The sequence below is a fragment of the Procambarus clarkii genome, unplaced genomic scaffold (genome assembly GCF_040958095.1).
Source record: "Procambarus clarkii isolate CNS0578487 unplaced genomic scaffold, FALCON_Pclarkii_2.0 HiC_scaffold_2303, whole genome shotgun sequence".
Classification (NCBI taxonomy): domain Eukaryota; kingdom Metazoa; phylum Arthropoda; class Malacostraca; order Decapoda; family Cambaridae; genus Procambarus; species Procambarus clarkii.
The window spans coordinates 329-12375 of NW_027191310.1; the positions used below are offsets into that span (position 1 = coordinate 329).

The following is a 12047-nucleotide window of genomic DNA, read 5'->3' on the forward strand; positions in this document are numbered from 1 at the left end:
ATGAGACTGCCTACACATTGTGGCTAATAACCAACTCTTTTAAGTCATCGCGGCAGGATACGGACCTGCTTGTGGTGTCTTAATGGTAAGTAATTGTATCCTAACATATTTTTGTCTCCTTGGCATGGATATTTAACATCGTTTATTCAGTCTTGGGTTTATGTTCTTTCGCCATTTACAGACATTTTACATCTACCTACTTCCTCAGCCTGCCCTGCCAATTTCTAATGAATTTGTGGATTTTCTTTTGTAATACAAACATGTGTGTGCTCATCTGCTCTTCAGTTTTTATGATATTTGTCTCATCTGTCCTGCTTTATGATACTTTTACAAAGAACATGAACAAATGCTTCTATTTTAGAGAAGATATGGGATCCAGGTTTCGGAGCCGTAAAACCAACCGTCGTGATTGGTGGACGAGTTGCCAGGTTGCAGCTTCTGTACCGTGCCGGCACATAAATAGGTTCGGCTCAAGCGGCGGCAGCATCATTCCCCCGTGACTGTCTGAGCGTCTCTCATCACCTTGGTTATCTCATCATCATCATGGTAGAAGCAAAGCCTACCAAGAAGGCTGCGGCTGCTGCTGCTGTGGTGGCCACCACCAGGAAACCTCGCGTCCAGGTTGCTCACCCGAAAACTAGTCAAATGGTTCTAGCCGCGGTCGCAGCACTCAAAGACCGTAAGGGCTCGTCTCTACAAGCAATCAAGAAGTACGTTGTTGCCAACAACAAAGTCGAGGCTGCCAAGATCGCCATTTACATCCGAAGATTTCTCAAGAAAGCAGTGGCTGACGGCATTCTTGTTCAGACCAAGGGAAGTGGAGCTAGTGGATCATTCAAGCTGGCCGTAGCAGAGAAGAGGGCCGTTCTAACTCCCAAGAAAGCCACCACAACCAAGAAACCATCTACAGCAGCAAAGAAGGCCGTGGTAACTCCCAAGAAAGCCGCCACAAGCAACAAACCACCTACAGCCTTGAAAAAGAAGCAGCAGCAGCAGCAGCTTGTTGTTGGGAACAAAAAGCCCAAAATAAAGAGAGCTTCAAAATCTCCCAAACCACCCAAGGCAAAGAAAGCTGTCAAGAAAACAACAAAGGCAAAATAAACGACGACATGCAAGCAGCATGAATACACATGACAATAAACATCCAGGCCTCCCCCCTCAGTGGAGGGGCCTCATATGATTCCAAAAAGAGTTTAGTTTTGTAGACAAATAAATCATTACTTTTGGGGTAGATTTACTCTGTATATTATATATATATATATATATATATATATATATATATATATATATATATATATATATATATATATATATATATTTATATATACACATGGGTGAGGTGATATGGTACCAAAGTTTTGGGTAAGGTGATTGACATTTACACAAGATAAAACACGAACCAATGGGAATAAAAACATAAGAATGGAAGTAACTGCAGAAGGCCTATTGGCCCATAACACAAGCACTTCCTCTTGATGCTTCTATATTGGTTCGGAGTCTTGAAGCTATATATATATATATATATATATATATATATATATATATATATATATATATATATATATATATATATATATATATATATATATATGCACACAAAACTAAATAGTCTTGTTAGACAAATTGCCCCTATTAGAGGCAAGTTGACTAACAAGCCGAATGACTGCAATTGTTTTGAATTTGAGTTAAATCTAACATAGAAATGTAATCAAACCTAACCTAACCTATGCTAACCCAAGCTAAGCTAACCTAACCTAACCTAAGCTAACCCAAGCTAAGCTAACCTAACCTAACCTAACCTAACCTAACCTAACCTAAGCTAAGCTAACCTAACCTAACCTAACCCAGCAATTCATGATCTTAATATAATACTGTTAATTGGATAAACCAATTTGGAAAGAAATGTTCGAAAATAACAAAATTAACTGTGCTTGTTAGGAAAATTGGGCCTTGCATACTTGTCCCAATAGTGTGGTTCTCGCTTTTAGGTACGACATAAACGTATACCTAAGTTGAGAGAGAAAAAGATTCGCACTCAAACATGCATATCGATTGCCAGTCCTGAATTCTGGGTAGATATTCGTGTCCTCCCTTTTCATTTACCATCATTTGGATACTATCAAAACAGCTCTGAGAAGGATAAAATGAATAAAACGGGTAGCTCACTCATGTAAAAAGGAAGAGTTGGGAAAGATCTCTCTCTCTCTCTCTCTCTCTCTCTCTCTCTCTCTCCCCCTCACCCCCCCCCCCCCCACCAATGATCCTGCTCTGCTAGTATATAACGTAACAAACCTTCCCCCCCCCCCCCCTCCCTCCCCAATCAGAGTCCCTTTAAGCATGCGAGGATAAAAAATAGATTTCATAAGACCCAATGTGCTAGCTGATATCAAAACAATTTATGTTATCGTCTATTAAGCCCTTCAGTAAAAAAAGTATAGGGACCTAATTAGGTCCCGTTTTGAGGTGGTGGTGGGTGGAATCGATGGATTAGCCAAGCTCTTATCCGCCGAATCCGTAGAGGGTACGACCCTGGCGCTTCAGAGCGTACACCACGTCCATAGCAGTGACGGTCTTCCTCTTGGCGTGTTCCGTGTAGGTTACAGCATCACGGATGACGTTCTCGAGGAACACCTTCAGGACGCCACGGGTCTCTTCGTAGATGAGACCCGAAATACGCTTCACGCCGCCACGACGAGCTAAGCGACGAATAGCGGGCTTGGTGATGCCCTGGATGTTGTCACGTAGCACCTTACGATGACGCTTGGCGCCACCCTTTCCGAGTCCCTTGCCTCCCTTGCCGCGTCCAGTCATGGTGTTGAAGTTGTGTGAATCGAATTGACGAATGCCCGCACGATTTCCCGACTATATCCCATCAAGCGGACGTACTAGTAGCATTGCAACTCCTGCCTGCCCTTACTTTACGCTTGTGGTCGAGTAGACACGGCTTTCTCACAACGCTTTCAAAACTGCAGTTGCCTACTCGTCTGTTTCACGTCCCTGTGAAATGACTTTTGCACAAATCCAAAAAATAGAGCAAAATCAGCGATAATAGTGATTGAGGTGAGCCGCCTGTTGGCTGCAGCCAGAGGAAGGAGGGGAGGGGCAACGGGGTGACGTAGGCGAGTCGAGCAGCCAATGGCGCTCGAGCAAGCGCCTCGAGACGGCGTATATAAGCAAAAATTTTTCGGCGCCGGCCATCACAAACCACAGTTGTTCACCATGGCTCGCACCAAGCAGACTGCTCGCAAGTCCACGGGAGGCAAGGCTCCTCGTAAGCAGCTGGCCACCAAGGCAGCACGCAAGTCTGCTCCTGCCACAGGGGGTGTGAAGAAGCCTCACCGTTACAGGCCCGGAACGGTCGCCCTGCGTGAGATCCGTCGTTACCAGAAGAGCACCGAGTTGCTCATCAGGAAACTTCCCTTCCAGCGTCTGGTGCGCGAGATTGCCCAGGACTTCAAGACCGATCTTCGCTTCCAGTCGTCTGCCGTCATGGCTTTACAGGAGGCATCCGAGGCTTACCTGGTCGGTCTCTTCGAGGACACTAACCTCTGTGCCATCCACGCCAAGCGTGTCACCATCATGCCAAAGGACATTCAGCTTGCTCGCCGTATCCGTGGAGAGCGTGCATAAGCTAAATCGACCACCCTAGTATACACCAAACTCGGCCCTTCTCAGGGCCAAAATATCCTTCTAAGGAGATTTCAGACATTCCTAGCATCAGTCATATGAATTAACCTTCATCTACACATATAATAAATAAATAAATAAATAAACAAATACACTAATTTAGGTGTCATACATACACGTGATATCAATAAATCAAGTCATTTGTAGTACAACCTGTTCTCTTACAAACAAAACGCCGTCGCTTTTCGCTCTTATGCACTGTCAAGGATCACCCACCCCCCCCCCCCCCCCCCCCAAAATAAAAATTGTCATACTGTACTAGAAATAAAAGCAGCTTGTATAAGTGACATACTGTCCAGTCCTGTTTTATTCTGTTTTCGGTCCTCTGGCTTAATCTGTTAAGTTAGGAGATGACATTTTAAATTAACCGTTTTCTTGACATTTTCAAACCTAAGAGGGTGGCCTGCATAGTAATCCTAATGTGGAACATAACAATGAATCTCTAATCTCTAGAAAAAAAAAAAGATACCGAGTGCTTATATGTGTTGAGAGAGAGAGAGAGAGAGAGAGAGAGAGAGAGAGAGAGAGAGAGAGAGAGAGAGAGAGAGAGAGAGAGAGAGAGAGAGAGAGAGAGAGAGAGAGAGAGAGACACAGACAGACAGACAGACAGACAAGACAGAGACAGACAAGACAGAGACAGACAGACAGACAGACAGACAGAGACTGAGAGAGAGAAACACACACAGACAGTTTCATAAATATTCTCATTTTATAGCTATTTGCTTTCAGTGACAGAGGTTTTTGTTATAATAGTATTGGTGTCTAACACTCACAATCTCTTTAGAAATTAAAGTGTGGCTCCAATGGAGCCGAGTTTGTTGGTTTGAGGCCAAGCCACCACCACAGGGCAGTAAGTAAGCCGTTTACTTGGAGGAGGTGTACTTGGTGACGGCCTTAGTGCCCTCAGAGACGGCGTGCTTGGCCAGTTCTCCGGGCAACAGGAGCCTTACAGCCGTCTGGATCTCCCGACTGGTAATGGTGGAACGCTTGTTGTAGTGGGCCAGGCGAGAAGCCTCGGCGGCGATGCGCTCGAAGATGTCGTTCACGAACGAGTTCATGATCGACATGGCTTTGGAAGAGATACCAGTGTCGGGGTGGACCTGCTTCAGCACTTTGTAGATGTAGATGCTGTAGCTCTCCTTCCTCCTGCGCTTCTTTTTCTTATCGCCCTTGGCAATGGCCTTCTGGGCCTTTCCGGCCTTCTTGGCAGCCTTTCCAGATGCCTTGGGTGGCATGATGATGCTCGTGCTGGCTGGCGTTGCGATACAATAATGAACTTTTGCGCGAGGCGAGCTTTCCTTTTATATCCCGCTCGCGACTCAGCTCAGAGCGGGTCGCGTGGCGGAGCGCGCTGATTGGTCAGTGGCGGGCTCCCTTGATCCTGAGCGGGGTATATAACACGAAGCTCGATCTGCGGGGCGGCATAAAACACCACAAACCCACAACAGCAGCAGCAATGTCAGGACGCGGCAAGGGAGGCAAAGTGAAGGGCAAGTCAAAGTCTCGCTCCAGCAGGGCCGGACTTCAGTTCCCCGTGGGCAGAATTCACCGTCTGCTGCGTAAGGGCAACTACGCCGAACGCGTCGGTGCTGGCGCTCCTGTCTACCTGGCAGCCGTCATGGAATACCTCGCTGCCGAAGTTCTGGAGCTCGCCGGTAATGCCGCACGTGACAACAAGAAGACCCGTATCATCCCACGTCACTTGCAGTTGGCCATCCGCAACGACGAAGAACTCAACAAACTTCTGTCTGGCGTAACCATTGCACAGGGAGGTGTTCTTCCAAACATTCAGGCAGTTCTTTTGCCAAAGAAGACAGAGAAGAAGTAAGCACTTCTGCCACCCACCACGACAAATACCATAACCAGGCTCCATCCGGAGCCACACACACTTTAATAGAGAGATTCAAGTAGACAATCAACTTTCAAACATTAATAATAACATTTATATTGATTTCATTTGGAATGTGTACATAACAAACAAACAAAACAAAATTATAGGGGATATTCAGCATCACTTGGAATATTAACCAATCATATAAATCCAATATATATTTTATATTTTACTTTAAGCGAGGAATTCATATTATATTAATTTTTAATCATACAAATGAACAAAAGCAATTCTTCACTAGACGTAATGAATGAATAAATGATCAAGGTTTTAATGTGTTTCATGATATATATATATATATATATATATATATATATATATATATATATATATATATATATATATATATATATATATAATATAATATAATATATTATAATACTTGTGAACCAGAATATGTTTGAGCAGCAGCGATCGTGCCTGCCATTGGCCGAAGTGCAACAATTCAAATAATTTAAAGGGCCTGCTCGGGTATATAAGAGAGGCTGGGAGACTGGGGCCGGTGGTGGGTGATGGGTGATGAGTGATGGTGTGGTGTGGTATGGTGTTGTTAAGAGTTGATTTACGGCCAGCCAGCCAGCTGCAGCCAAGGCAGGGCAGGGCAGGGCAAGGCAAGGCAAGGCAAGGCAAGGCAAGGCAAGGCAAGGCAATAACAGGACAGGACAGGCAAGGCAAGGCAAGGCAAGGCAAGGCAAGCAGGCGGGCGGGCGGGCGGGCGGGCGGGCGGGCAGGCAGGCAGGCAGGCAGCCAGCCAGCCAGCCAGCCAGCCAGCCAGCCAGCCAGCCAGCCAGCCAGCCAGCCAGCCAGCCAGCCAGGCAGGCAGGCAGGCAGGCAGGCAGGCAGGCAGGCAGGGCAGGCAGCCAGCCAGCCAGCCAGCCAGCCAGCCAGCCAGCCAGCCAGCCACTCCCACTTTGTATTTATATGCATTCAATTTATATTCAAACATTATATATGTTAAGGGCCTAGTTTTAGTGTTTATTTTAAAAATGACAAACATCGAGTCGTTTTACCAGTCCTTTAGCGTTAACGGTGATGCATTTTAAAACTGAACAGAAATCACCTTTTCTGGATATATCAAATATCGAATCCGCTTAATGTGCCTACAATTCAATCATTCAAAAAATACATAATTTACATCATGCCTTTTCATAGAACAGACAATAAGATTTGAGACAATAAGAACTTTACTTTTATAACTAAAGTTGCACAATTATACCAACTCTATGGTGGCTGGGTGGTAAGGTGTGTGGCTGGTATTTTGGAAGTCGCGAGTTCAAACGACCCAATGGGAATAATACTTTTTTTTTTTTGCCATACAATCTTCCTAATACTATTATGTAGGTTTGTGTGTGTGTTTTTTTATTCATTCTTTGGTTTTATAGATGACATACATATTGACTCCTTTTACCGGTCCTTAATTAGGCTCTGGGGAAGCAATGGTGGTGGTGGTGGTGGTGGTGCATTTAAAACTAAACCAAAAATCACCAGTTCTGGACGCGTCAAATATCATATCCGCTTAATGTGTCTACAACCTAATTACTTAAAACTACACTATTTAATTCATTCATATCATGTGCATATTGGTCATTATGCTCATACAACCGACATCAAAATTTATTTTCATTATTAGAATCATACATTTCATCAAGTAATACAGATACAAAGAGATTTTCTTTCTGAGAAGACCGTTAGTATTGGCTTGCAGGCAGGCAGGCAGGCAGGCATTTGAGGGTTATTATTTCGCCTGTTGATTGGGGGGAGGGTTGATGTGTTAGGGGGTTTTCGGTTAGATGTGGTGGTGGTGATTGGTGGTGATTGGTGGTGATTGGTGGTGATTGGTGGTGATTGGTGGTGGTGGTGGTGGTGGTAGTAGGTGGGAGTTGGGGGGGGGGGGGGGGAGGGAAGGGGAGGGGAATGATGGTCTGTGGATTCGTTCTCCGTACCCTTTACATATAAGCAAAAATATGCCTTCTTGTGGGTATAGAAACATTAACACAAATTATATCAGTAACTGATATTGTAGCCTTTTAAACAGAAAAGATTTGTACATACAAATACTTTTTAATTATCATTTATTTGTGGAAATGGCATTTACGTCATTAAATTGATACCTCAGCATCAAGCTTGTGTCCTGCAGCAGTGGTCCAGTGGTAAAGTGTATATAAGTGATGCGTATTCTTGGAGTTGCGAGTTCAAACCCGGATTAAGCTATATATATATACAACATGTTTTGTTTTGGTTGTTTGTTTTTGTATAAAGCCTCACACAATATCTATATTAAGCGAGTTTGTTTTAAACATGACATACATATTAATTCATTTTACCAGGCCTTATTCCACACAACTCCGTGAATTTCCCGTGGAGCCAGCCATTCAAACAAAAACAAACGAAACAAAACAAAACAAAACAAAAAACATTATTGCCAACAGCATTTGGTGTTCCCAGGCGGTCACCCATCCAAGTACTAACCAAACCCAACGTTGCTTAACTTCGCTGATCGGACGAGAAGCGGTGTTCTCAACGTGGTATGGCCGTTGGCATGAGACTGCCTACACATTGTGGCTAATAACCAACTCTTTTAAGTCATCGCGGCAGGATACGGACCTGCTTGTGGTGTCTTAATGGTAATTGTATCCTAACATATTTTTGTCTCCTTGGCATGGATATTTAACATCGTTTATTCAGTCTTGGGTTTATGTTCTTTCGCCATTTACAGACATTTTACATCTACCTACTTCCTCAGCCTGCCCTGCCAATTTCTAATGAATTTGTGGATTTTCTTTTGTAATACAAACATGTGTGTGCTCATCTGCTCTTCAGTTTTTATGATATTTGTCTCATCTGTCCTGCTTTATGATACTTTTACAAAGAACATGAACAAATGCTTCTATTTTAGAGAAGATATGGGATCCAGGTTTCGGAGCCGTAAAACCAACCGTCGTGATTGGTGGACGAGTTGCCAGGTTGCAGCTTCTGTACCGTGCCGGCACATAAATAGGTTCGGCTCAAGCGGCGGCAGCATCATTCCCCCGTGACTGTCTGAGCGTCTCTCATCACCTTGGTTATCTCATCATCATCATGGTAGAAGCAAAGCCTACCAAGAAGGCTGCGGCTGCTGCTGCTGTGGTGGCCACCACCAGGAAACCTCGCGTCCAGGTTGCTCACCCGAAAACTAGTCAAATGGTTCTAGCCGCGGTCGCAGCACTCAAAGACCGTAAGGGCTCGTCTCTACAAGCAATCAAGAAGTACGTTGTTGCCAACAACAAAGTCGAGGCTGCCAAGATCGCCATTTACATCCGAAGATTTCTCAAGAAAGCAGTGGCTGACGGCATTCTTGTTCAGACCAAGGGAAGTGGAGCTAGTGGATCATTCAAGCTGGCCGTAGCAGAGAAGAGGGCCGTTCTAACTCCCAAGAAAGCCACCACAACCAAGAAACCATCTACAGCAGCAAAGAAGGCCGTGGTAACTCCCAAGAAAGCCGCCACAAGCAACAAACCACCTACAGCCTTGAAAAAGAAGCAGCAGCAGCAGCAGCTTGTTGTTGGGAACAAAAAGCCCAAAATAAAGAGAGCTTCAAAATCTCCCAAACCACCCAAGGCAAAGAAAGCTGTCAAGAAAACAACAAAGGCAAAATAAACGACGACATGCAAGCAGCATGAATACACATGACAATAAACATCCAGGCCTCCCCCCTCAGTGGAGGGGCCTCATATGATTCCAAAAAGAGTTTAGTTTTGTAGACAAATAAATCATTACTTTTGGGGTAGATTTACTCTGTATATATATATATATATATATATATATATATATATATATATATATATATATATATATATATATATATATATATATATATATATATATTTATATATACACATGGGTGAGGTGATATGGTACCAAAGTTTTGGGTAAGGTGATTGACATTTACACAAGATAAAACACGAACCAATGGGAATAAAAACATAAGAATGGAAGTAACTGCAGAAGGCCTATTGGCCCATAACACAAGCACTTCCTCTTGATGCTTCTATATTGGTTCGGAGTCTTGAAGCTATAATATATATATATATATATATATATATATATATATATATATATATATATAATATATATATATATATATATATATATATATATATATATGCACACAAAACTAAATAGTCTTGTTAGACAAATTGCCCCTATTAGAGGCAAGTTGACTAACAAGCCGAATGACTGCAATTGTTTTGAATTTGAGTTAAATCTAACATAGAAATGTAATCAAACCTAACCTAACCTATGCTAACCCAAGCTAAGCTAACCTAACCTAACCTAAGCTAACCCAAGCTAAGCTAACCTAACCTAACCTAACCTAACCTAACCTAACCTAAGCTAAGCTAACCTAACCTAACCTAACCCAGCAATTCATGATCTTAATATAATACTGTTAATTGGATAAACCAATTTGGAAAGAAATGTTCGAAAATAACAAAATTAACTGTGCTTGTTAGGAAAATTGGGCCTTGCATACTTGTCCCAATAGTGTGGTTCTCGCTTTTAGGTACGACATAAACGTATACCTAAGTTGAGAGAGAAAAAGATTCGCACTCAAACATGCATATCGATTGCCAGTCCTGAATTCTGGGTAGATATTCGTGTCCTCCCTTTTCATTTACCATCATTTGGATACTATCAAAACAGCTCTGAGAAGGATAAAATGAATAAAACGGGTAGCTCACTCATGTAAAAAGGAAGAGTTGGGAAAGATCTCTCTCTCTCTCTCTCTCTCTCTCTCTCTCTCTCCCCCTCCCCCCCCCCCCCCCCCACCAATGATCCTGCTCTGCTAGTATATAACGTAACAAACCTTCCCCCCCCCCCCCCCCTCCCTCCCCAATCAGAGTCCCTTTAAGCATGCGAGGATAAAAAATAGATTTCATAAGACCCAATGTGCTAGCTGATATCAAAACAATTTATGTTATCGTCTATTAAGCCCTTCAGTAAAAAAAGTATAGGGACCTAATTAGGTCCCGTTTTGAGGTGGTGGTGGGTGGAATCGATGGATTAGCCAAGCTCTTATCCGCCGAATCCGTAGAGGGTACGACCCTGGCGCTTCAGAGCGTACACCACGTCCATAGCAGTGACGGTCTTCCTCTTGGCGTGTTCCGTGTAGGTTACAGCATCACGGATGACGTTCTCGAGGAACACCTTCAGGACGCCACGGGTCTCTTCGTAGATGAGACCCGAAATACGCTTCACGCCGCCACGACGAGCTAAGCGACGAATAGCGGGCTTGGTGATGCCCTGGATGTTGTCACGTAGCACCTTACGATGACGCTTGGCGCCACCCTTTCCGAGTCCCTTGCCTCCCTTGCCGCGTCCAGTCATGGTGTTGAAGTTGTGTGAATCGAATTGACGAATGCCCGCACGATTTCCCGACTATATCCCATCAAGCGGACGTACTAGTAGCATTGCAACTCCTGCCTGCCCTTACTTTACGCTTGTGGTCGAGTAGACACGGCTTTCTCACAACGCTTTCAAAACTGCAGTTGCCTACTCGTCTGTTTCACGTCCCTGTGAAATGACTTTTGCACAAATCCAAAAAATAGAGCAAAATCAGCGATAATAGTGATTGAGGTGAGCCGCCTGTTGGCTGCAGCCAGAGGAAGGAGGGGAGGGGCAACGGGGTGACGTAGGCGAGTCGAGCAGCCAATGGCGCTCGAGCAAGCGCCTCGAGACGGCGTATATAAGCAAAAATTTTTCGGCGCCGGCCATCACAAACCACAGTTGTTCACCATGGCTCGCACCAAGCAGACTGCTCGCAAGTCCACGGGAGGCAAGGCTCCTCGTAAGCAGCTGGCCACCAAGGCAGCACGCAAGTCTGCTCCTGCCACAGGGGGTGTGAAGAAGCCTCACCGTTACAGGCCCGGAACGGTCGCCCTGCGTGAGATCCGTCGTTACCAGAAGAGCACCGAGTTGCTCATCAGGAAACTTCCCTTCCAGCGTCTGGTGCGCGAGATTGCCCAGGACTTCAAGACCGATCTTCGCTTCCAGTCGTCTGCCGTCATGGCTTTACAGGAGGCATCCGAGGCTTACCTGGTCGGTCTCTTCGAGGACACTAACCTCTGTGCCATCCACGCCAAGCGTGTCACCATCATGCCAAAGGACATTCAGCTTGCTCGCCGTATCCGTGGAGAGCGTGCATAAGCTAAATCGACCACCCTAGTATACACCAAACTCGGCCCTTCTCAGGGCCAAAATATCCTTCTAAGGAGATTTCAGACATTCCTAGCATCAGTCATATGAATTAACCTTCATCTACACATATAATAAATAAATAAATAAATAAACAAATACACTAATTTAGGTGTCATACATACACGTGATATCAATAAATCAAGTCATTTGTAGTACAACCTGTCTCTTACAACCAAAACGTCGCTTTCGCTCTTATCCTCCTCCCCACCCCCCCCCCCCCCCCCCCCCCCCAAAA

At 44.5% G+C, this 12047-nt stretch overlaps 1 non-coding gene across 1 annotated transcript; it reads right to left on the bottom strand.

Annotated features, from left to right (window-relative positions):
- Positions 1-7998: 7998 nt before the first annotated feature.
- LOC138362662 (5S ribosomal RNA) lies at positions 7999-8117 on the bottom strand. The gene has a single exon (XR_011227857.1). It is a non-coding gene; the product is annotated as a 5S ribosomal RNA (ribosomal RNA).
- Positions 8118-12047: the final 3930 nt, after the last annotated feature.